The 25,431-nt window shown below is 44.3% G+C and overlaps 1 protein-coding gene across 1 annotated transcript in view; it reads left to right on the forward strand.

Annotated features, from left to right (window-relative positions):
- The first annotated feature begins 658 nt into the window (after nucleotides 1–658).
- The window catches only part of sox6 (SRY-box transcription factor 6), a 151,727-nt gene continuing 126,954 nt past the window's right edge, over nucleotides 659–25,431 (forward strand). The window contains exons 1-3 of the mRNA XM_084682643.1: nucleotides 659–979; nucleotides 2,457–2,574; nucleotides 21,958–22,028. The gene's annotated coding sequence lies outside the window, so the exon portion shown is untranslated. The remainder of the gene's footprint in view (nucleotides 980–2,456; nucleotides 2,575–21,957; nucleotides 22,029–25,431) is intronic.

The following is a 25,431-nucleotide window of genomic DNA, read 5'->3' on the forward strand; positions in this document are numbered from 1 at the left end:
GTCCACGTTGCGCAGCTATTTGATGATTTAGTGTAGAATACTAACAATTAGATTGACATAATCTACTTTTAGGATATCATAAAAAAAAACATTTTCTATTAGCCTGCGAGTCAGTCACTTCTATGGAAGCGTGAAGACTACACGAAATCGGAGCGCTCGGGGAGGACTAGCCCGTCCCGGTTTGGAGGCAAAGCGTTGCTCGAGTCCGCAATCGGTGATTCCTTGGTTTGCCGAAAACATTAGGTTATTTGTAGCCTATTATACACTTACCTACATTATAGGCTATGTGTAATTTAGGGTGTTGGAAGGACCCGTTGTGTATTCCGAGGCGTGCGTGCGTCAGCGAGGACAGCATAAGGTCTGAGCAAACTCAGACGATGTCCACAATACAGCTGTAATGACGCAGATTTTAAGTCAAATAAAGTCGCGATATTCAATTTCAAGTAATAATGCAATTATTTTCAACCGTGTTTTTTTGTTAAACTAGTGCTCGGTGAGCTAACTTTCTCTTCAGAGAGGCAATTTCACGTTTGTCCACGAAGCGGTACTATTCATTGATAATGCTTGCGTTTTGCCAGTAGACTAGCCTACCGTTTCTATCCCCCGTGCGTTTCTTGATGCGAGCTTCACAAGTTTATTTGAACCCGTTCACGTAGTCTAGACCGTACTGTGTTTTTTATTTGCCCTTAATATAATTCATCACACAATACGAATACAATTTTAAAATAGAATACATGGGAAACCGTTAGCTGAGAGGATTAATTGTTCCCTATTCCAGGAGTTTGGGAATTTGCTCTGTCTTTACTTTCTCCGGAGGTCAGGCGAACTGACCTTAAAAGAATGCACGAGCCATAAATTAAATTCAACAACTCATCGGAAAACTGGTCCTGTCAGACACAATATAGCCTACCTGGACAAAAACAGGCTCCCTTTCCTAATCTACATTAATCGGTGATCTTGGACTATTTGGGGGGCTAAAGTAAGTTTTCTTTCTAAGTGAGCTACAACCGTAATTATGGGTGTAATTATTTTCACGGTCGAGCGTTTTGAGCAGTTGTCATGTTGCCCATGGCCAGGTGTGAATAGTCTCACGACTAAAGAAAAAGGAAACAAAAAACAAATGGCAAATTGGTTTAAATTCTACAATGTAAAAAATCACCAATCGGGATTTAGTGATTCAATTTTGTCTACATTTAACATCCAGGCTAATTATTTGCCTATTTATGACTTTATTTAGTTTGCAGACGAATAACATTTTTATGTCTAATCACAAGATCTTGAAACGTGTAAGTTATTTTTGCCTTTTGATTATAAGATTGAGAGAAATATGATTGGCGTGTTGACAAGACAAGGGGAGCACAGTTCGAGTGAACTTGCCTGTTGTGAGAAGATAGACCATCATTGTGAGGGTGTTTCCCAAATTTAGACTCAGTCACTCTAGATAAAGAGCTTGTAAACTGCTGCGAGAATAAAGATAACATAATAATAAAAAAAGTATGCAGGTAAATTAGGGATTTTGAAGTGAAGGTAATGCACGTGTATGCCTCTCTCATCTTAACCAAATGCGGGCAATATTGCTACCTTTCTTTGAAATACAATGAGTTTGCTGTGCCCTCCCAGTTGTCGGAATCTGAAACCTTAATTAAAGACCGCTTAACTTTTCCCCATTTTTTCCAACATAGCCGAGTATCAATTCTGTAAGAATAACCCGATGTCTAATAATAGGTTCTTGTCTTGGGTAAGAGGGCTGTGTGAAAAACAATCCTCCGTCTTGTCCCTCTGTTGGGGAGAAGTTGATCCCGTAATGGTATTTTGTTTTGAACAGTTGCTGTTAGCTCTGAGTGCAAGTTCCTCATAAGGTAAGATGGCACTGCAGCCCAATGGATGTCTAAATGGCACATTTATAATTAGACTGCCAAATCAGCACATTGTCCTGATCGCTATACAGGGACACTCGGCACTGTCTGGGGGCTCAATGAGCGCCTTTTCTCTGGCGGCCGGTTGAACTCACCTTGTGTCAGAAGTGTGAGGAGAAAATAATGCATTGAGGGCTCACTGCAAGACTGTTTCATCTCACGCTTTCACGAGAGCGCATTCGCTGTTAACAATAATTTTCACCTTTCCTCATCAATTCTCTCCTTGATTGTTTGCACTTTTTAGACTACAGTATTGCCCCACATTTTTGATATTATTTATGAAAGGTGTAAACTTAGACTTGTAGCCATATGTTTCAATAATAAAGCTGATTTGTATATGTGTGACATTATTGTGTATCAGACCTGAAAGAGTTCTGACACCCAAAGTATAAAACTATCGTGATGATCTGGAACCAAAACATGTCCATGGTTCATTTTTTATTGGTGCTTTGAGTATAATCGCTAAATATGCCTTTTGATTCAGATTCAAATCTAATTTATTATGGCCTGTCATATAATTTTCCCTTATCTGTTTTACAGGACTATCTGCACGTGGATTTCGGAGAAACTCGATTGAGGTTTTGCAAAAAGTAAAGAAGGCTACATTTCCGAACTGGATCCAGGCAAACAGATATCAACTCTGAAGCATATGGTGCCAGTAAGTTCCGACATTTCGGAGTGCTTTTTAGAATACTGAAACCGCATGCTTCACTGGCTGCGCTTCTTCTCGGGGGCGAGCTGGATTAAAATGTTACCCCGCTCTCTGTTCAAAATCTGCAGACGCATGTTGCAAGACAAACTCTGTAAGGCGACTCATTATTCGTGTTTAATTGACTACATCTTGCACACGAAATCCATATAGATGACATTTCACTTAGTTACAATTGTAAAATAAATATAATAGGCTATAGTTTTTATTTTTTATTTGTTGTATTGCAGTATGATAAGAATACGATAGAGTTCATGTCCATGTTGTTGCTAAATCAGAGGATGAGGCTGGACATGTGATAATTAAAGAATATAAGGATTCTTGACATTTACCCAACGCTAAAATCTACAAAAAAGACTAATTCCAGACATAAATTTGGTCTGAAATATGAGTTAACGATAGATTAAAACGGTATTTTCAATAGGCTACATAAAAATGACTATTTTGCAAGAGCTCCCATCTTACCTAATGTTATGGCAAATGCAATATATAAGATCAGTGCATTGAGCAGTGAACAAGAACAAAGAAAGGGTGGTCTTTCATTTCATTTAGCTCACTGTAAATTGAATTAAAAAATATATTTGGTCTATTATTTTGTATTATTTAGGAAGGGTAATTAGTGCTCTCATGTTGGTGCAGAGAAAGCCTGTTGTATGTATTTTGAACGCAATTTGAATTTTCATGTCATCTTCAGGGATCGGGTATTTGACTGGTATTGGAGCATTGTTCACTCTTTATTAAGACTGTTTGCATAACATCAACTTACAACTACTATTCTTTCATAATAACCGTTTTTGTGTGGTAGGTCGCCACCTCTTATCTATGGGACATACCAATATGGCACATTATGCATCTATACCACCATTAGCACACAATTACACAATTATTTACCAGTTAGTTTTATCTTAGCTGTCTTTTAGTGCTTTTGTGAATGCGTGTTTGAGAATGTGTGAGTGGGTGAGTGTGTGGGTGAGTGTGTCTGTGGAACGTGAAACGGGGTTGTCTGTGTGTGCATTTGACATGCTAAGTACAGTGTGTATAGCACACATTCTCTGTGTTTCACAGTGTACTGGTATCTGTGGACATATTGATAGTTGATCACAAATCATCCGCTCTCAAGTTAACGGATTGAAAGCAAAGGAATGCTGTCTCGTCGGTAGATCTGTGGTGCTCTTCAGTGTCCTGCTGACGGACAGCATGGTCTCTGAGCCAGTCCCGCTCCACACAGGGTTGTGCTTGTAAGAACCCAGAGATGAAGCAATGGCAATGTTAGTTTAATTAGATGACCTTTTTCTCTCAGTAACTGCTTTATCTAAAGTTAATTCCCTTTTCCAAGTTAATTTCTTGTTTTCTAATCCATATCAATACCTGAATATGATAAGAATTGCTCTTATAGCATAATAAAAAACAACATTTTGCTATCTCTTACATTGTAAAAAATTTGTGACACCATACAGTACATGGGTTTGTAAGTATCTGTATGATTAAAGTACCATCCTCAGCGCAATCCTGTCTCCAGTTGTGTTACACAATATTAAAGGGGAGATATATTCTGCTCAGTTGCACAATGTTCTAGAGAGCCAGGCAGGGAAGGAGTAGTCAGTAGGAGGTTGTTGAGGTGGGCAGGTGCCTCCTTAGCCTCCCGGCCTCTCAGCCCCTCGGCCTCAGCTTCTCGGCTTCACTGCCTCCCGGCCTCTCTGCCTCCCGGCCTCTCTGCCTCTTGGCCTCAGCCTCCTGGCTCCTCAGCCTCTCAGCCTCTCCATGGCGGAGGGTGTGTGGAGTGTGATCTGGGGCTTAATGATAAACAAGATGAGAGAGGGTAAACAACAGCAGGCCTGGTAAAGGTAAAGGAGGCAGACAGCAGAGGGGGAAGGATTGCAGGGGATAATAAATGTGGTAACACATGTTGTGACATCTGTCTTTATAAGTGTTAGCTAATTTGCAGCAGAATATTTCAACAATGATCAAAAGCGACAGCAACATGTTTGTGATGAGGGTTTTCCTTTTGTAGTCTGCCATGAATGTGTTTAAGTTTGGAATCTGCATGACTGAGAAGCTGTTTCACCATCTAATCAATCCTCTCATAATCTCCTCAATGTCGATGCACAACAGCACCGCACTGGTTGCGCCGATGTTCAAACAAATGAAGGAAACACATGTGAGAAGCATGTGAACATTGTGGCCTAAACCCCATTTTTAGAGCCCTAACTCCCAGTGCTGTGGGCCCCCTCTGGCATCAGGTGGACAGGATCTGAAGCAGCTTTTTATTCCGTCCTCCACAATGTGAAAAGGATCTTGTGTGTTTGAATAGATTGATGCAGTCCCAGGGAATGATGTTGGCCCCTTGGTCATAGCCATTGTCACCCCCTACTCACGGATGAGTCAAATCCTGAAATATTGATGAAATCAATGGTCTCAGCGCTACGTCAGCAGCACAGGAGGGGAACACAATCAAGATATTATTATTTTTAGTAATTTAGAGCCGGATTGTTCAGTATTATTGCAATTCTTTCTCTGGAGCCATAATTCAAGCAATATTTGAGTTTTCATGTATGGGCCATCAGTGTTTGCTTGTTGATAACCTTGGGCTCCTATGTCTTGTCATAGATGGGAAAACATGAGTGTGAGTGCATGGTCTTCTGTACGGACCAGCACCTGAGGCCTGCTCTATGATGCTGACTGAGGTAGAGAGAGAGAGAGAGAGAGAGAGAGAGAGAGAGAGAGAGAGAGAGAGAGAGAGAGAGAGAGAGAGAGAGAGAGAGAGAGAGAGAGAGAGAGAGAGAGAGAGAGAGAGAGAGAGAGAGAGAGAGAGAGAGAGAGAGAGAGAGAGAGAGAGAGAGAGAGAGAGAGAGAGAGAGAGAGAGAGAGAGAGAGAGAGAGAGAGAGAGAGAGAGAGAGAGAGAGAGAGAGAGAGAGAGAGAGAGAGAGAGAGAGAGAGAGAGAGAGAGAGAGAGAGAGAGAGAGAGGGGGGAGATGCTTATTTTCCCCCATCCTCCATCATACAATACTGAGGGACGGAACGCTCATCATATTTTACTTGTAGTGAAATAAATAAAGGTATGACGATAAAGCAAACATACATGTTGGATAATTACACTGCTTAACATAAGCTGTATAATTGGCAGAGTAACCAAATTGGTGGCACCATTTTAAAAACAGTATATCATTCACCCACCCACTGAATATGTTTTTCATAGTTTGAGCTGCAAAATAATTGGACATTTTCTTTTAATCCAGAGCATAGTTGTGCATAATTAAGTTAGACTTCAAAATGCAACAGTACAGTCTCCGGTAAATAGCCTCTGTTGAATTCTCTCTCTTCCTTTTTTTCCTTTTTCAGATCACACATTAATATGTAGAATTAATTGGAGGGGCTTTGGTGGCCCAAAACTCAGTTTCTGTAGGGGATGGCAATCAGTGGCACTAACAGGTAGATGAATTAGTACTGCTCATTGTTTTTTAAGAATCAGATGAAGATTTGCACAGGGCCTGTGTGTGATGCTGGTTGGTTGTATTTCCATATCAAAGAAGCCTACACTGCAGTCATACAGTAATTAAAATGCTGTGGCTTTGGGTGCCTTTGCATGCGTGCACACACACACACACACACACACACACACACACACACACACACACACACACACACACACACACACACACACACACACACAGTCACCCTGACACAGATACAGACACACACGCACACGTACAGTTCCCACACACAGTAGACTTGATGCTTTGCATCATTGAGTCAAACAAGCAGTGTGCCAGTGGGTCTCCTTCATGCCTGTCTCAATACACTTAGAATGTTTAACAGAGTCCTTTTGCAGAGCTGTGGTTCAGTCAGTTAAACAAAAACGACTTATACCCCTAATCTCATATAACGCTTTAGTCACTTTAGCTAGTCATAGTCATCTTCATGTCTTCCTTGAATGTTATTGTAAACAACTACCTTTTGTTGACAGTAGGCCATTGCAGGATTCGCTTGGCCTTCTTTAAAATGGCATTACATTTGACATAATTGACCTTTCTGCAAAATTACAACCATGTCAGAAAAGTGGGGGTCCGCGGCAGTTGCTCACGGATGTGTTTAATAGACTATTGTGATCTCTGTCCTTGAATTGAAGACGCTCTGAAGACTTGTGCTAAAGTCTTGTGAGAGAACCACAGAGAACAGATTAGTGCAACATGGGCCTCTGCACCGCGCGCACACAAAGGCGTCAGAACAAGCCTCTCCTTGTGATCCCCATTGTGTCAGGATCAAGCCATCCCTTGGGCTAGCTCTTGCCAAGGATTCAACACAAAAGGACACTATGAAAATATCAAGCCAGATAGAAGCCAACGCAGGCAACTCTTGTCATGTAGCCTCCAAATGAACAGGATGGAGGCAAGAGCGTCTTCTTTAACGTTGAAACCTAGTTCATTATTGTGGATACCGAATCTTGTTTCTTGCCTTCTAAATGTGTCCTGCAGCTCCCTGAATGATACCAGTCTGTGGTGTTAGGAAAGATCTCTGCTCACAAAAGAGCATCATCATTAGCTGACGAATGCATTTCCGCCATTATTTGCATCGATCATCGCATTTCAGATGGATTCAACTCAATGAGTGACAGATGTTCTTCTACGAATAGTCCTGCTTAGTCATTGAGATCAAAGGCAGCATTAAAAGCACACACAGTAGAGTTATACATGCATCGATTACTAAGATAAGAAAAGATCTGCCCCTTCGACATGCCTGTGTTTCCTACTGGTGGAGCCTTTCTTCTCACCACCTCACAGGTCCTGTACAAGGTTTGGCTTGACATGAGCCAGTTGGTGGAGGTCGACAGCTTGTATGGTGTTTGCCAACTTCATCTGACATGAGATGTAGAATATGTGTCATGATTGGGACTAATCGGGCCAATCTGAGTTTACACTATGCATTGTCCCATTGAGACTATAAGATGCAAGGAAAGGCTTTGTTGACACGTGGCTCTTAGTAGAGCATATAGATGACATCAGTGTGTGTGTGTGTGTGTGTGTGTGTGTGTGTGTGTGTGTGTGTCTGCAGGTTTGTTTAGGTTCTTCAAGGCTCTGCTTTTCACATTCTGTTACATGGCAAACGCTGCTAACAACTCAAAAGTGAAGTGAGGTTCAAAAAATGAAACCAAGGAGATTTGTCTCCTTGATTTACAGTATCCAGCAGCTACAGTTGGACTCCAGTTTGACAGAGAATCAAATTGATCAAACAAGTCTCTTCTCAGCATGTCAGTGTAAAAATCACTTCAGTCACTGCGGTGTACAGATATGAAATGCTGATACAAGGCAGCTACAGCCAAACCTTTCTCCTTTCTCCACTGCTTTGCACATTCTATGAAGGGAATGTGCTCAGTGAAAAGTATAGAGGAATCTGTCAGGTCAGGGGGCCTTGAACCTGGCATTATCTTGCCTCAGCTCAACTGCTTGTGCAGTGTTTGCATGCATCCTCCTTCCACCTCATGTCTTTCAGCTCCTATAACCCAGTATAGTCATGCTCTGATAAGCAACAAATCGACAACACACACTCAGAAAGCCAATGTGGCAACTAACGCAGGCTGGGAATGATATGGAAAAGCCTGGGTGTTTCTGTTTAGTCAAAAATCAGATTCCTAACAGTGTCTGTGTAGAAAATTGGAATGCAGACTGTAATCGCAAACATTTGGAAAATTGAATCAAATGACAATAGACGAAGGGAGGTAGAGGGAAAGATAAGTTGTGAGTTTTGACAAAGTTAACCAAAATGTCTCCGTAGCTCTATAACCAGGTCTTTTGTGTCTCTCCTCTATGATTATTTACACCAACTTGGATTTGTTACAGGGCTTTGCCCTGGACGTGCGTCACGAGAAAATGGCTTCAGCAGGTCTCACCACAAGCTCTCCCTCTCTTTCTGTCTTTCTCACTTTCTCACTTGTTCTCTCTCTCTCTCTCTCTCTCTCTCTCTCTCTCTCTCTCTCTCTGTCTCTCTGTCTCTCTCTGTCTCTCTCTCTCTCTCTCTCTCTCTCTCTCTCTCTCTCTCGTTCTGTCTTTGTCTGTCTTTGAAAATGAATAAGCAAGAACATATTTATTGCCTGATATGTATGCAAAGCAAATAACTCCAGCAGGGAGAGATAGCGAGGGAGAGTGTCATGATAGACAGATTAAGGTAAAGGACAGTGAGTGTGTGCTTCAGTTTTTTTCTACCTTTACAGAGGACTGTGTAGATAACGATGTTAGTGTTCTTCTGAGGCAGTGTGCTGTATCACTGCAGACCTCTCTCATGAGTGGACTATGGACTGAACTGAGTGGACTAAACTGAACTGACTCTACCACAAGAGATTGAGCCATGCTTGTTTTGAGGAGCACAATAGCCCACCTTTATCTGTCACAGTGGCCACTTATCTGACGTCCATCAGTTGCCTGAAGGGATACTTACTCTTTAAAGATGAGTGCTACAAAGCAAAACATTTTATGTTTCTCTCCTCTAAGGCCTGTTATCTTGAATTGTTTCAAAGTGATTCTCATTGGTGCAGGAAGCTGTGCTTGAGTAGGATGAGAACAGTACTGTGCTCGTCTCAGCAAACTGCTGCTTATCTACCACTGTAATGGAGAGGCTCTGGTGACATATAAATACAAATAGCTAATAGAGACATGTTGTCTGTCTCTGAGACTGCATCACCAGCAGGTTGCCACGGTCAGACCAGGAGCGCCTTACTCTCCACCCTCTCAATCCTCTTTCTTTCTTTCTTTCTTTCTTTCTTTCTTTCTTTCTTTCTTTCTTTCTTTCTTTCTTTCTTTCTTTCTTTCTTTCTTTCTTTCTTTCTTTCTTTCTTTCTTTCTTTCTTTCTTTCTTTCTTTCTTACTTTCTTATTCTCTCTCTCTCTCTCTCTCTCTCTCTCTCTCTCTCTCTCTCTCTCTCTCTCTCTCTCTCTCTCTCTCTCTCTCTCTCTCTCTCTCTCACTCTCTCTTCCTCTGTGTGCCAGCACATATTAACAACAGCACAGAATACACATTGTCGGAAAAATGAACGTCGGGCTTTGACCAAAGTGGAAAACAAATCGAAATTGAATTAAAACTCATCCACTCTCATTAGTGAGTCAGAGAAACTGTATGTGCTATAGAAACAAAAGTGGAAAATGGTTCTGCTCAGACTGAACTCTGATTTATGAATTCTAAATCCAAATAAGGCTGGCCAAAACATTCTCTAATAAATCGACATATAGGTATGTATCATCTTATTGTCTTGTGCACATAAACAACTCTGAGAGTATTCAGATCTCTAAAGGGACACAAAGAGAAATCTGCTGAAATGGATAAAGTGTGTGGTTTGGCTCTCGCACTGCATTTCCCATGAGCCTCTCTGACAATCTGAGAGGACAGCGATTCTGGCACACGCCACGCACCCACATACAACACACACTGGGCCACACAGACCCACACACTGGCCCTGTAGCTGCCAGCCTGTAAGTGTGGAGAAACTCCTGGGGGGAGGCAGGGGGAGGACCTGAGGAGGTGTGGGTGGCTGAGGGGAGGACCTGAAGAGGTGTGGGTGGCTGAGGGGAGGACCTGAGGAGGTGTGGGTGGCTGAGGGGAGGACCTGAGGAGGTGTGGGTTGCTGAGGGGAGGGGGTAGGGTGTCCTGGCAGAACTGCAGTCTGAGTTCCAGAGACAGCTGACTGATGGGCAGGATCAGCACATGCACCTCTGCACTAGGACAGAAACCGAAACCATGACTGGGTTACACCCCAGAGGCAGCAGGGAAGAGAAAGAAAGGGGCTTACCCAACCCAATGAAATTGAATTTGGAATTAGAGCTTGTCTTGGTACCCTGTCACAGTGTTGGCAACATTAAAGCGTTACATTACTCAACCGACCTCACATCATGTGGTGGATCCTGTTTTAGAGATTAGATGATGAGCTGAGGGAGATTTTCTGTGCCTAAGAGTATGACATTGTTGGCCACAACAATGATTACGCACACACACACACATACATACACACACACACCAGACCCACAGTTGCGGTTAAGTGTCACAGAGGAGGAGTGCTTTATGTCCTTGGTTCGGGGTGGGGCTGAGCCAAGCAGGGGAGGGAGGACGGTCCTCTTCCTCGGTAAAGCTAAATTTATTGGTCACCATCTGCAGGGTGGAGAAGTTTGGTCTGAGTCCAGACGAGAGAGAGGCTTCTAATTAAACCGTCATCATTATCAACTTGTGGTGAGTGATCATCCCCAACGTTGGCTCTCCAAGATGAACATGGAATCACTGAGGCTTTCCTTGAAGCCCATGGTGGACTGAATTAGAAAGAGAGAGAGGGAGAGAGAGAGAGGAGAGAGAGAGAGAGAGAGAGAGAGAGAGAGAGAGAGAGAGAGAGGGTAGAAAGTGCTACAGAGAACAGTTTTTCTCTCTTGGCAGCCGTGCAGGCCGAGAAGCGGCCCTCTGCCATATCCACTCAGGTTTAAACAATTACCCGACATCAGTGAGACCAGAGGAACCTTCGTCTGGTATAGTCATCGCTCCGCGCTCAGCCGCCTGGGTCCAGCTTCACTCGGATTGCATGGCAAAGAAGCGTCACATGTTCGGGCTCTCGATAATTTCAATTAGTGTGAGAGGGTGTGCCTGCAGAATGGGTATCAATGCTGCCCGAGGATCTTCCCTTTGAGGATGACAGGCTTAATATAGTATTACATGGTTTGATGTGTGAGTGACATCAAGCTGCAGAAAGAAGACGGCAAAATGGTTTATTAGGACCTAATTAGAGCCCTGTGATTAAAGGGGAAGTGACTGTGATTAGGATAGTGGAGGGTGATGCGGAAAAGGGGATGAATATTCAGAGAGAAGAGAGGAGAGAAGCAGAGGGTGTGTGTGGAGGAGATGTGAGGGTGCCCGCGTGCCCATCTTGGCTGGTTCACTATGGAGAAACCACACGCAATGATATCATCTTCACCACCATGTCATTGACAGTGCTTCTCAGCTTTTGTTCAAATATATGGTCAAACACAGATACCTTGACTTGTTTTATTTGCAGCTAACCTTACAGCTTGCTAGTGCCTGACTTTGGGAAATGATGGGAAAAAGAACAAGAAAGAATCTGGAAAGTTGACTTAATGCTCGTACAGGCCTATTAGGTGTGATTTGACAAAGAAAAAAATTGATACAGAGGATGTGCGGGTTTTGACTATTGTTTCTCTTTTCTTTTGGTGCGGCATGCAGGAGTAATGCTGTGGACTTTCACAGCCAATTGAACACGAAACCTTGAGGAATGTGAAGCCAAGCCAGGTCTGCCGTGAAGCAGCAATGGAACTTGCTAAGAATCACACATTCTTGTGAACTTCAAAGAATGAACTGTTTAGGCAAAGAGATAAATGGCCGTATTATTAGCTGTTTTCTTCAATGGAGAGATTACCATTGGTCTTTCTTTCTGTTCGCCCTGAAAACTTCGAACACTTTCTGACATGTGATATACACCGTTTATAAATTATTTCTGGGAAGGTTCTGAAGCTATGAGATACACAGCGAGGCCATGTGATTTGACAATTTCACAACTGACTTCCTCCTTAAAATGACAGAGGCTAACCTGCCTATTACTCCCTTTGATTTCAACAGTACAAGCTTCTGCGCTCTGAGAGGTATTCATAATAAGCTTAAAAAACTCAGACTTCTCTGCTAAAGGCTGCTTATCTTCCAGCTATTCAAGAAAGAGAAGGGTAATTTTTCCAATTTCAACATTTTACTGTAAGGTTACGGCCTGTTCAATCCACCTTTAGGAGATTGTTATTCTGACACACATACACACACACACACAAACGCACACACACAGACACAAGAAGCACAAATGCACGCATGCTCACACACACTCACAAAATCCCCACAACATCCATTTAAGTCTTGAAAAAAACATTAATCTCATATACATTTGGAATGTTCCAGGTGTACCTCAAACAGACTTTGCCTTAGGTGTGTAGGTGAAGTCAGCAGATCCAAAGACATGTCATTCCACATTATTTATGTGCGAGAGCTTATCATATTTTGTAAAAAAACAACTCATGTGTATTTTCCTTTAACATTTGTATCTTTGAGGTGTACACTAGATGTATGTTTGGAGATGGTGTGCTCAAGTGTAATGAGAAGCATTGCATTGGCTTAGGGCTGTGATCTGTGGTCATCTTACGCTCAGAGCAAAACTGATCCCTAAAGTGTTTTTCTGTCCATCACACTCAAAAGCACCATTTTGCTTCTCCAGACTTATAGTTTCATTTATTTACATCTCTGCTTCCTCCGACTGTACCCCTCAAAGCACACTCCGCTTGGAAATTTATATCCACATGTAATGTAAGATACATTTGAAAATAGTGTGTGGTGAACAGTAGTGGTCACAAAGGCCTCCTTATATTTTGTTTGGAGCGTCGTCCGTTTTTCTAGCCAATAATGGGAAGCATGTGTTTGGCCGGCAGAGGAGAATCTGCGACCTTTCATGTGACCCACCTGTCGTGCTCTCAGCGCCGCTAATGCTAACCTCATGTTGGTATAATCGGGAGAGACCAGCTCTGTGTCCGACCCAGGGGGAGAGCCACCTCACACAGCACGGGCCTGGCCGTGACGTGTGCTGGGGCGGAGGAGTTTGGCTGGGGTGGGGTCCACGGAACACAAAGCCACCACCACAGTCTACTGAGAAACAGGGTAGAAGCACACTACTGGCCCTACAATGACATAGCCAAGACACAACCTTTTTTTTTTTCAAGGTTAATTAACCCCAAACACTCATTCACTTGTATGAGTGTGCCTCCTCTAATAAAAGCCTGTGTATCATACCTGTGCGTCCTCAGCTGTGAAGCGGTCAGTGCTGTATAGTGAGGCTGTTGGCTGCAGATCCTCCCAGACCTGACTCCTAGCAGCCTAGCTGCTTCCCCTAGCTACCACACGGCATGTGCCATGCTGTAATAGGCTCCAAGGGCATGATGGGAATATAATAACGGCTTCACAATGTTGTTTTTGCCCCCCTGACTTTGTGCTAAATGTAAAATGCGCCCGGCAACATGGGATATATGGTAGACCCTGTGATGTCACATGTTATTGTTGGATATGCAGACTAGGAAAATTTGGATTATTTTCCAAAAATCTGCCGGGCAGAGCGCATTATGTCACAAAGGCCACATTGTAGCCAGTTGGGTGTAGAGCACCTCTCTCTCTTTTTTCTTTCTCTGCCGTTCTCGCTTTCCCTCCCTCGCTCTCTCACTCTTGGTCCATATATTGTCCGGCCACCTTCGGTGTTCCTAGCCCAGACTTTAGTCTTACTTCATGCCCATTTCCTCTGCTTGTGCTGGAATCAATGCACAATGGGCCTATAGGACACCTTACATCATGGAAAAATACAGACAGAGACACACACAGTCTGAAGTCTGAAGGCAGCTTGCAACTAGCTCCAAATACACCAGCAATTTCTGTCAGTATGGGGTCACCAACCAAAAGGTTGCTTTGAGGATACTGACTATGTTGTAATATTAACTTGGACATTTCCAAAGAATCTAGGATAAAAAGACTTGACATGGAGTCCCACGTCATGGTAAACAAACAGTTCTTCAAACTTTTCTAGTGACCTGTAGGATGGGTGTGGTTTCAAAAGCCATCTTGTGTCCAGTGGCCTTCCCTCCTCCAGAGACCCTGTGATTGGCTGGTATGCAGCAGCAGCAGCATCATGGGAAGAGCCGTGCATCCAATAGCAGGAAGAACACATCTCCTCTTTTCCCACTTGGAACTCCTTACCTTGTTTGACGTATTTACTGCGTGACTGGAGAGGTAATTTGACCTCCTCATTTCAAAGGCACTGTTTATATTTTTTGTAAAAAAAGAGTGTTAAACTCAATAAAGCCAGTGGTCAGTGACTTTGACACTACATTTGTTTTCTCTGAGAGGCAGAGTCCTCTTGCTGGTAGTGGATCCTTGCTTGCCGTTTCTCACCGTCAAAAATACCCCAACCCCCAACCCTGCCCACAAACACACACACTTCAGACACACACATACAGCCTGCAATGGTAAACCACATGCAAAAGAGAGAGAGAGAGAGAGAGAGAGAGAGAGAGAGAGAGAGAGAGAGAGAGAGAGAGAGACAGAAAGAGAGAGAGAGAGAGAGGAGAGGGTGAAAGGAGAAAAGGAAGGGATGGAGGGAAAGAAGGGTGAAAGATGTGAAAGAGGGTTGAGCGGCTGAAGAAAGGAGAAGGGGGACAAAGGAAATAAAAGAGCAGAGAGAGAAGAGCAGGGGAAAAAGGGATAGAGTGGATACAGGGGAAAAGTAGGGAGGGAGAGGGAGAGAGAGAGAGAGAGAGAGAGAGAGAGAGGGAGAGAGAGAGAGAGAGAGAGAGGGGAGTGCCCATACCGTTCCTGCCATGTCACACGAGATTTGTGTCCTCCATTTAAATCATTTCCCTCTTTAGAAGATTAAGAACGCAGAAATATTCTCAAACCCATCATTTCCCCCCCTCCCAAATGGCCTCATTTGCATTTCCAAACGCCGCTATTAATTGGGGGTTTTCAAAAAGACGAATGATCCGTGCGACTGTAAATAAAAACAAAAAGCAGAGGTTAAAATGTTAATTGTTCAAATGGCTGTACAGGGGCCAGAGGAGGCAGAGGAGAGCATGGGCACCCATCACAGTCAGATTTACACCCTGGCCTCTCTGTACTGCAATACCGGCGACTCACACTGTCAATACCCCTTCACTCTGCATTCGCCTCCAGCCCTCTCAGATATCAGGGAGACGTCTGCATCTCACGACCTCTGGCCAGGGTCTGGTCATTTTCTCTGGCCTCAACAGAAAGACAGATGCCATTGTGTGTGTGGGAGATGGAGAAGAAAAAGACAGTGTGGAATTGCATCTTGTCTTTGTTAGGGATCATTAGACAATGCCGTGGTGCACAATGTGCCATTCTGTCCAAGGGTGCTGTTTTGGGGTGAATACCGGACCCATGCATGCACACCGTGTGAATCTGGGTTATTTTCCTTCCAGTCCTTTCTCTCCGAGAGGGAACACTGCTGTACGGCTGAGCTATTCTCCTGTTTTGTGTGTCTCTATAATAGGTCTGGTTGTTTGAGAAGGTTGCTCTCAATTCTAGTGGGCTCTCTCCTGGTGATCAGGACTACCTGAATCGTCCGCAGTAGACGGCCTGCTCACCTTTGTGAATATAAAGATATGACTCAGCTGCAAGACATTGTCTGTGAAAATGCCAACTGTCACCAGGAGCGTGCCTGAAGAACAACACAAATCAGCTGCGGACACCAGTGGTGCCTTGTTGTAACCTGATCATTTATGGATCATTTGTTCCCTTTTCTGGTTTAATTCACCATGTGATTGACTTTCAGTGCGTTACTGTTGGAAAATATCCACATTGAGAGCAGTGTCGAAACAGGGAAGCCATTTGAATGCAGATTCTGGCAGCTTAGGCCTTGTAGTCAACCACTCAGAGTCTGAAAACAAATGCAGGTTGATTATGTTGCTACTGACAGAAGTTGCTTTTCCTTTGTATGAGGGAGAGATATTTGCATTTAAATGCTTATTGTAGGCATCTAAACGAGTCTGATTGTAAGGTTGGACCAATAGTTTGTGCTTGCAAATAAAAAGTGAATCGCAATAAGGGAAATTGGCATGGAAATGAGGAAATTATTTCCAAACAGTGAGATTGAAATCAATAAGAGGTAGTGCGTTGGGGTTCTGTTGTTGTTTATTTCTTTCTTCGTTTCGATTAGATGTTTCTGTTGATAGGTTATTTTTGCATAATGTTAGCTACAGTAGTGTGTCCTATTGTCAGTGCTAGAAATGCAGGGCTTTCTTGTGACTGAGCTCTACGAGGCTGTTGTTTCCTTCAAAGTTTCCCGCAAGTGTTTACTTATCCTTTTTTTTTTTTTTTTTTAAACCTGGCTTCCTATTTGATGAGGTCTAATGTGTCAGGTGAGTTTCTGGTTGTGTGTACCTTTGCTGCAGCATGTGGATTAGCTCTGACGACAGGGCGTTTGCGAGCAGCCGCGTGCACTTGCAGGTCGTGAGGTGTTTGTGTGCGCGTGCGCGCGTGTTTGTTCCCGGTGCCCGTAGCGGAGTGATGCCCCTGCTGATTCTCTGCCTCTGGCTTCTTTGTCCTGCGGCACTCAGTGTGTGCGGCTCCTCAGGAGACGAGCAAGCGGCTCCAGTGTGGCCACACAAAGGCCCAGCCTGCTTTGAGGTGTTAAAAACTTCCATTTATGCATCTCCCTGGACAAAAAGCACCAAGCCCATTTGAGTCCGGTGGCGACACAGGCAGACATTGTGGCCACGCTTCCACGGCACTCATTTCACAGATTCTAAAACCAGTATGTGGTGAACAGGATTTGAGGGGCTAAAGTGCCCCACGAGGGCCAGGCGATAAGAGGGAGAAACGGCTCCACTCAGTAAACTAGAAGATGGAGCCCGGAAAATAAACACATTACCTGGGAGAGAACCAGTCTTGTTTTCATAACCCCCTGCTCAATAGGAGCAAAGAAAAAAAAAAAAGAGAAAAAAAAGAGAGAAGAAAGAAAATCCTCTCTGACGAAAGGAAAGGAAAGGCCTTCTGTTACTGTGGGAGGACATCTCTCAGAGCCCCAGAAAAGGGGACCAATCAACGGGCCGAAAGACAAACCTCTCCTCCATCCCGTAGCTCTCAGGTCTTGTTGTCCTGTGAGAGGGCAGAATATGGGACATGAAAGGGAATTGACAGACTGCACACCCGACTGTTAATAACACAGGGCACCTGAAGGCCTCCTGCAGGGGACCAAACAGAGTCCCCCTCCCCTCTCCCCTCCACCAAACACACCTCCACCTTCCCTCTCCTCTCTCCTCCACCCTTCTACCCTTCCATACGACACGCCCCCCTCAGTGGGTGACTTTTATTTGTGTTCTTTGAGGCAGTGGAGGAAATCTCGTGTAATGTATTGGCCGTGCGGCGCATGAAAGCCCTGCACGGCGGCAGGGTTGTCAGAGTCGTCTCTCTGAGAGGACTGCTGCTCGGGTGTAATGTGTTTTGGCTCGCCTAAGTCTCTGTTAGACTTAATATAGACGTATTCAGAAGCCCCCCCCCCCCCCCTTCACCCTTTCATTCTCTCACGATGAAGCTATTTGAGTGGGTTGTCACTGTTTAAGTCTTTCCAGTCGTTTCTGGGCCCGAGAGTGTTGTGACAGGAGGCCTGTATCGCCTCCATCTAGAACCCCTGTCAGTCAACGAGAAGGAGAGGGAGAGGGAGACGGAGACGGAGACGGAGACGGAGAGGGAGAGGGAGAGGGAGAGGGAGAGGGAGAGGGAGAGGGAGAGGGAGAGGGAGAGTAGGAGAGAGATCAAATAAAGAGAAAGGACGAGCGAGGCAGAAAAACAAAGATAAAGAGCGAGTGAGTGAGGGAGAGAGAGAAATGGAGGCCGTGACAGGTAACAGTGTGCCGGAGCAGCTGTGTCTATCTGTGATTGGCCCGTTTCCAGAGGACCACATAACTCAATGATACGGTGGATTTTTGTGTCGAAATAAAGCTTGTGGTTGTGACATGAGAGGAGGGCTCATTCTAAGCGTGCATGCCTGTGCACAGAGCACCATGCCAGGAGGAATCTGGAGCTGCCATTAACCAGGTTATCACAGGGGCATCAGCAGGTCTCGTCTCCTCAGACAAGCCCCTCTTACCCCTGCGTGAACCCATTGTCACCCTGGTGTCTGCAGCCCGCCTGTGGTAAAGTACCTGGGGGTGCAGTTTATTTTCGGTCCTCAAGTGCCCTGTCCTTCTCGGAAACACTGTCCTCTGGCCGTGTGCAGCTGTGTTTGAGCCACTCCACCTCAGGTCCATGTTAGCGACTGGGTTCGACGTCGTGGACCTGTGGTGGATGTTGGATCTCACAATGGCTCGTGCAGGGGTGTGCTTACAGACGTTTTTTTTTTAACAAAAAAGCTCCCAATTCCATCCCTCCTTCCCCCGCCACCCCTCTCATCCCACATCCCCCCCCCCCCCCCTCTTCCCCACCACATACTCTCTTACACACCTCCACACCCCCTCCAATCCAGGCCTGGTCCCCTGGTCCCCAACCCTATGAGAGGGCTGCTGCTGCCTGGGTAGAGATAACCAGAGCCCGGGCGGGTGGAGAGGAGCCTGCTGATGGATCAGAGATTGCTTCCATTGTCAAAATAACCACCTCTGCAAAATCCTTACTTTAACGTGTTTGGACTGGAGAGAGAGAGAGGGGGCTGGGGGGCTGGAATTGAGCACTCTGGGATATGCTAACATTTTGCAAATTTGGATAAAACCCAAAAGAGGAGATGGCTTGCCATGTGCTCTCCAAAGTCGCACATAATGCACAAGTGTGTGTACAAATGTAGGCGCACGCGGAATTGCACACACACACGCGCGCGCACACACAGAAGTCACAGCGAAGATACACATTTCTGATGTTCCTTATAATGTCGATCTCCTCTGTTTGATGGGACATCCAAAGTGGAGAAGAACAGTTGTGTCGTGTCCCATGCTGCCTTGCCCAAAGCACTGAAGGGACTGCCGAGCTGCTATGAAGGTCGTCCATTGATTCTGAGACACCGTCATATGACGGCCAGAGACACAGCACTCTGTTATGCTATGGGCTAATTGAATTAAGCATACCCCCCCTGCTGTAGATGAACACATGCCTAGAATTTGAAGGTTCATTTGATTTGAGAGAATCTCATCTGCTGATGGCTCTGGAATAGCTCTCAGTTTTGTACTCCAGATCCAAAACATGTATGTTCAGTGTTTCACTTGTGGAGTTTTCCTGTTCATTCTCCCTAACACACCAGCATGGGGTTGGAGCACACTAACTATACCTATACACTTGGACCCATTTTATACTTATTAGCTTTTTAAAGCTACAACTTGGTCATCTCAAAGTCTGTTTCTGTCTAGCTGTGTGTGTGTGTGTGTGTGTGTGTGTTTTGTACTGGGAGATGTTGTTCCTGTCTCTTGCCAGAGACACTAGACATGCCACCCTTTGACAGAAATGCCACAGGTGGTCATGATATGTCAGACTGTGCTCTTTTGAAGTTCCAGTTTGTTTGTTGATCCTGTGGAAAGTGGTTTCTGTTTGGGTGATCAATGCCCTGCCTCTTGTGTGGGACATACATAAATGTAGATTTTTCCTGTAGAGCTGCTCTGTTATGTGTGCCAGCCCCCTGATTGACTACCTGTGGTTTAATGGGAATTATCTATGTGACTTCAGCTGGTTGTATCAGGACAAGTGTGTTTTTGTGTTCAATGGTGTGTGTGTGTGGTCATGTTGTCGATCAGAGATCAATTGTGTGTCAGGTTCTGCGTGGGTGCATAGCAATGATTACTCAATTTCCTTGTCAGCATCCTTCCAGTTGCAGGCTTTCTTAAAAAGATAACTTAAGACCCAGGGAAATCCTTCTGACTGTGGTAATTGTGGACACAATTATTTGCTTATAAAACAGGGTGGGAGACTAGTAAAGTGAATTAGGAGTTGGTTTTGGAGTCTGTTTACTGAATCCATAATCTGCTAACTAGGAGAAGGGAAGTGTTTCATCTGTGGTGCCTGTGGGCGAGACTCACAGCAGGCACAGAGCTGCCGCACCACAATAGGCTGGATCAACCACTTTTAATACACAGGGGGATTACAACATCTGTGTAATTATGGCTAATAGCAATCTGGTTACTCTTATTATTTATAATGACAATGTTCTTTTTTTTTTTTTTTTCTAGACAAATGATCAGTTTAGATTACCCGTGAATATGATATCACCCTGTTTTTCTATTTGCTTTTTGTTTTGCTCATTGTTCACAATTAGCATCACATTATAAATTCAAAGGTTTGTTAATTTCTACCCCCTGCAATTATAAGGGCTCTCATTTATTAAGGCACAACAGGAATTAATCTGATGTTTCTCAGAGAATGGGTTTTAAATTACCGCCCTTGATCAGTAAACCCTCAAAGCAGTAGATTAAGACCATCAGGGAGGATTGCACATCAGAGTATGTTACTCCTGTGTGTATGTGTTTGTGTGTATTTGTTTGCATGTGCCTGTATTCTGTGGGTGTGTGTGTGCTCAGCAGTAGCACGGTGCAGCAGGGAGGTGAGACTGGGGCCAGTCTGCCTGCCTGAGTCTCTAAGAGCCTAGAGCAGCCTGTCGGCTCAGAGGTACTAGAAAGATGACAACAGCTTTTCATTCACACAGGGTCAGTTTGTGGGCCAGCTCTCCACCATTGTCACCTCAAGGCTGCTACGGATGCACATCTATAGCTGATTCTAACCGCTCCCTGGCTGCTTCCATTAACCCCTTGTCCTGCCTCACTAAGATCTTCGTTCCTTTATTTGACATCACAGCTCTGCTTGTTGCTGCATTCAGCTGGTTCTGCCTGGTTGGGGCCTGTTGGGTCTGTGTCGTTATGTAGTGGTGGGGGACTAAGGTACAGTGGCACAAATTAGTAGCAGATCAATTAACTGTGACCTTAAAAACCTCTGTCCTTGTTTAATTGGCGGTGCCGAGGCAGGGTAATTGTATAAATCATCTGGTAATGAGATCCTGGCTTGTTGTGAAAAGCAAGATCATGTGAGGGGACCCACATCGGTGGATTTTGAGCTGTTCCAGTGCTGCACTGTACTCACTGTGCATCTTCTCCACCGCTAACATCGAGCTAAAACTTTTTCCTCCATTTACAAAACAAGATAATAATCATCTCAAGATATATTTTCTTTTATTTAGTCAAATATTACATCAACAGGAGGTCAAAATAGTTGCTTTGCACTTTGAGGAAGATATTGGCAAAACATGTGTGTGTGTGTGTGTGTGTGTGTATGTGTCTGGATCCGAGTCTTCTTCTTTGTATTCCCCCAAACAGCTCGGCGTCTCTGGCCTTCAAGAGACATGTCGTAACTAGGCGAGCATGCCGCTAAATAAATCATTAGGTAGCAGGCAGCGCTTGGAGAAGTAGCAGAATTAAATAAAACAACCACTTTATATGAAAGCTATTTATTAGTGAGGTCCACTGTCTGGAGGACAGATGAATGAGGTATCTGAGAAGTCCAGTTTAAACATTGTCTAGGGCTGAGAGCTAAGAGGAGTGGAAGTACAAAGCTGTTTTAGCTCAGCTGTTAGGCGCCAGGACCAATAGCAGCCCCCAACTACCGAGCCCCCACCTTTTAAATCTCTGCTATCATGTTAGTATATGGAGGTATCAGACAATGACATAATCTAAGCATACACAATTATGGGTTTCTTTTCATTGTTTTAATTTCGTTGATCTAAGATTTTGAGCCTGTGTTCAATTTGAAAGGGACGTCATATCTAACAATGTTTTTTTCTGTTTATTTCAGGTCATTTTCATGAGTTCAACATCCACTATTCAGTGATCGCTGGGTGCTGGGGATTTGGTATTTCTGTTTGTGTAAGTACCTTTTTCTTTCTATCATATGTTCTTCTATTATACGTTTTTCTATTATACGTTCTTCTATTATGTTGTTCTATTATATGCTGTTCTATCCATCACATCTATCCTTCACCTCCGCTGTCTCCCCCTGCAGACCTCCTCGGCATACAAGCACACGCACAGTCAGCCTGACACACAAAGCATGCTGTCATAGCATTTCTAACAAAACAGTTTATTAAATGCTTGGTAAATACCTTGCATTCCCCAAATTCCAAACACTGATATCATTTCAAGTCGAGTTTTTTTTACACCCTGTTAAAAGTGCAATATACTGTGCCAAGTGTTCAAATGTGTCTGGAGGATCATGAGTCTATCTCCACCTACACCAAAGGATACAAAGCAGTGTCATTGTTTTATAGTTCTTTATATTTTCTCTGACTTTTCGGTTAGGTCGATATCAGGAGTGTGCATTTGTCCGAATTGAAGCATTCACACTTTACCACTGGGGAACAAGCGCCACATTTTCATTGTCTTGCAAAACAGCCAGAGAGTAAACAGCCAGAGAACATACACTACAGTGAATCATCCAAAACTCTATTCAACTATTTCATGGTTCTTCTCTTCTGAAGCACCTAAAATAAAGAGAAACATTTTTATTAAGGGAATGTTGAGCAAATATAGCAGGAGAAAGTTTACCTGACATTCATATCGTTTCAAACGGCAGTGTGTGATGTATTCACCAAGAGAGACGGGGCAGCATATATTACTATGATCGGGGAGATTTCATTGGTTGTGCATAATCATTTGCTTGACAGCGTGGTTGCCCAGTAGCCCACCTCAAAGTTCACGGCTGCTTAACCATGTCTTGTCAAACTCTCTGCAGACGACCGACCCTGATGTCTGGTGTGTAGTTTGTTTGTTTCGTTGTGTGAGTGTGTGTAGCGTGTGAGAGACATAATAGAGAAAGAGAGAAGGAAAGAGAGGCGGGGGGAAGGGGGAAGGTTGTCTTTAGCCTGACCAAGCTGACAGAGGTGCCATAACAAAACCTCAGCTGTGACTGCCACCTTCTCCGTCTGTCATTCCTGTCTGTCGTATGCCGCCCTACGGCCCTTTTGTTCCTCTGACTGTACTCAGCTACTCATTTCTGTTTATTTAGTCAACCCCTTTATTTCCTCAATCCATTCATAGGGCATTCCGTTTTTCAGACACTGTAGTGTTTCGGTTTGTTTGTTTATTAGATCGTGTCATACACGGGTGTGAAGTTTGTGAATACTAAATGTATTGTATAAAACAAGCCCAGCGCTTGAGTCCTGTTGGCTATTCACATTGCTAAGTTTCTGGTTACTTCTCTTTGTTGTAGACTAGGAAAGTTGGCTCCTTTAGTTCCATGTGAGGGCAGAGATCAAGGTGGTTGACTAACTATGCAATGCCATCCAGTGATGCTGTTCATCTCTGTGCATGTGTCTCTGTGTGTGCATGTCAGCTTGTGTATGTATGTTTCTTAAAGAGGTGTGTGTGTCTTAGAGAGAGAGAGAGAGAGAGAGAGAGAGAGAGAGAGAGAGAGAGAGAGAGAGAGAGAGAGAGAGAGAGAGAGAGAGAGAGAGAGAGAGAGAGAGAGAGAGAGAGAGAGAGAGAGAGAGAGAGAGAGAGAGAGAGAGAGAGAGAGAGAGATGGATGATGTTGAATCCCCTTCATAGACTAGCCTTTTAGAGTGGGGTGTGTGGACAGTGGGCCTCCAGGAAGCCTCTAAGGTCCTTTCTGATCTCCTCCATCCTCTGACCAGAGACTGTCCTCCTGCCCAGGACCTTGGGGCTGAATAGCCTCTGAATCAACAGATTCAGATTCATCTTCCGGGCTTCATATCCAGGTGGCTCCGTGGTGAAAAGACCCGCAGCTTGAAGGGAAGTTATCCTGGAACCCGACTGGCTTCGTCGACCCATTCAATGATTCCTCATTGATTGTGCGAGGCAGCCATACAGGGTTGTCATTGACGACGTGAGGAGGTTATCCGCCCCTGCTTTATGGGAAATGAATGAACGTGGTTGAAAGTTAGTGTGTTGGTGTTGTTATTTAAGTGCTGTCAGGGTGCGTTAGAGGAGAGTGCACCACGCCGGACCCTGGTGGCCTGCACTCAACGCCTCTCCCTGTCTCCGTCTATTTAGAGCTGCTGCGTGTGATGTTCCAAGGGCCGCTCCTCCTCCCTCTCCCTCCCTGGCGCACCTCCGCCCGACAACCCCTCGCTCGCTCATTAATCTAAATCCTTTGCAACTTTAATCTGCATGTTTAATTAATCACAAACGAGACGGCGATTCATTTTTTTTGTAGGAGCGCGCGAGCGTTTGCGGGACGCTTTTAATCACTCCAGTGTGAACCCATTTGGAAGCACCTGAGGATGTGTGAAGCTGTGTGAATAGGCGGAGGACGGGCTTTGTCAGCGTGTGCCATTCATCTAATAAGCAGCGGGCACGCAGTCAGACAGCACACTACCCACCATGCCCCTGAAGGGGAAGATCTGGAGGGAGGCATTTTTCATCGAAATTAAATAAACAGCACTTTGCCACATCATTGAAAATGAAAAAACCTTTGGACGGTTATTGTCTCATCTATTATTTATTAAATGGGTCTATTTTATTCAATCCACTGACCCGGCGGTGATTATGGCCAATGGTTGGGCTAAACCAAGGCTGCTTGACAAAGTCCTCATTTTAATTTAATCAGCGGGCCTCTCTATTTCTCCAGAAGAGCCCAATTTAATTTGTAAATGAGTTGTTGCAGGTTTAATCAACGACTAAATAAGTGTAACAATGTACATGTACTATCTTTGTGGTGTTTCTTACTAAGAACATAGCTAGATAGCTTACTAAGAACATACCTTTCATTTGGAGGTTAGGTCTGTCATGTTTTTCCTGCCTCTAGCACAATATGCCGACATGGGCAATAGAATGGTCCATCTCTCCCACAGTATGAATTAGACCTGTATCTCTCACACCCTGTCCACATGTTGTGGCTGTTGGGAATACACTGTGTTTTTATATTAAAGACATTCTTTTTTTATAGCTGTATGTGTTGCATTTGAATCTCAGGGGAATAAAACCTAATATAGACTTGGTTTCTCTCCGTCCTGTCAAAGTACAGCCCCTGTAGGACAGGGGAGCTTTGCCTACTTGCTATTAGCTATGTACGGCATAAAACAGGACCTAAGAACACATCATCAATCTCCACACTTTCCCAGCTGTGGAGAGTAATGCAGAACTAAAAGTCAGAGAAAATGAATTAATGATTTCAACCATGAACTTTTCTCCCAAAACGCCATGAATCGTCTACGGCTGATAATGCGCCGTGACCCCCGAGTGTGAAATCCTGTTGCATTGAGAGTGGCCAGTTAATTGATTTGCAAATTATTTAAAGTTTGTGGCACCCA

Source organism: Hypomesus nipponensis, chromosome 19 (assembly GCF_054491055.1).
Source record: "Hypomesus nipponensis isolate SF chromosome 19, ASM5449105v1, whole genome shotgun sequence".
NCBI lineage: Eukaryota > Metazoa > Chordata > Actinopteri > Osmeriformes > Osmeridae > Hypomesus > Hypomesus nipponensis.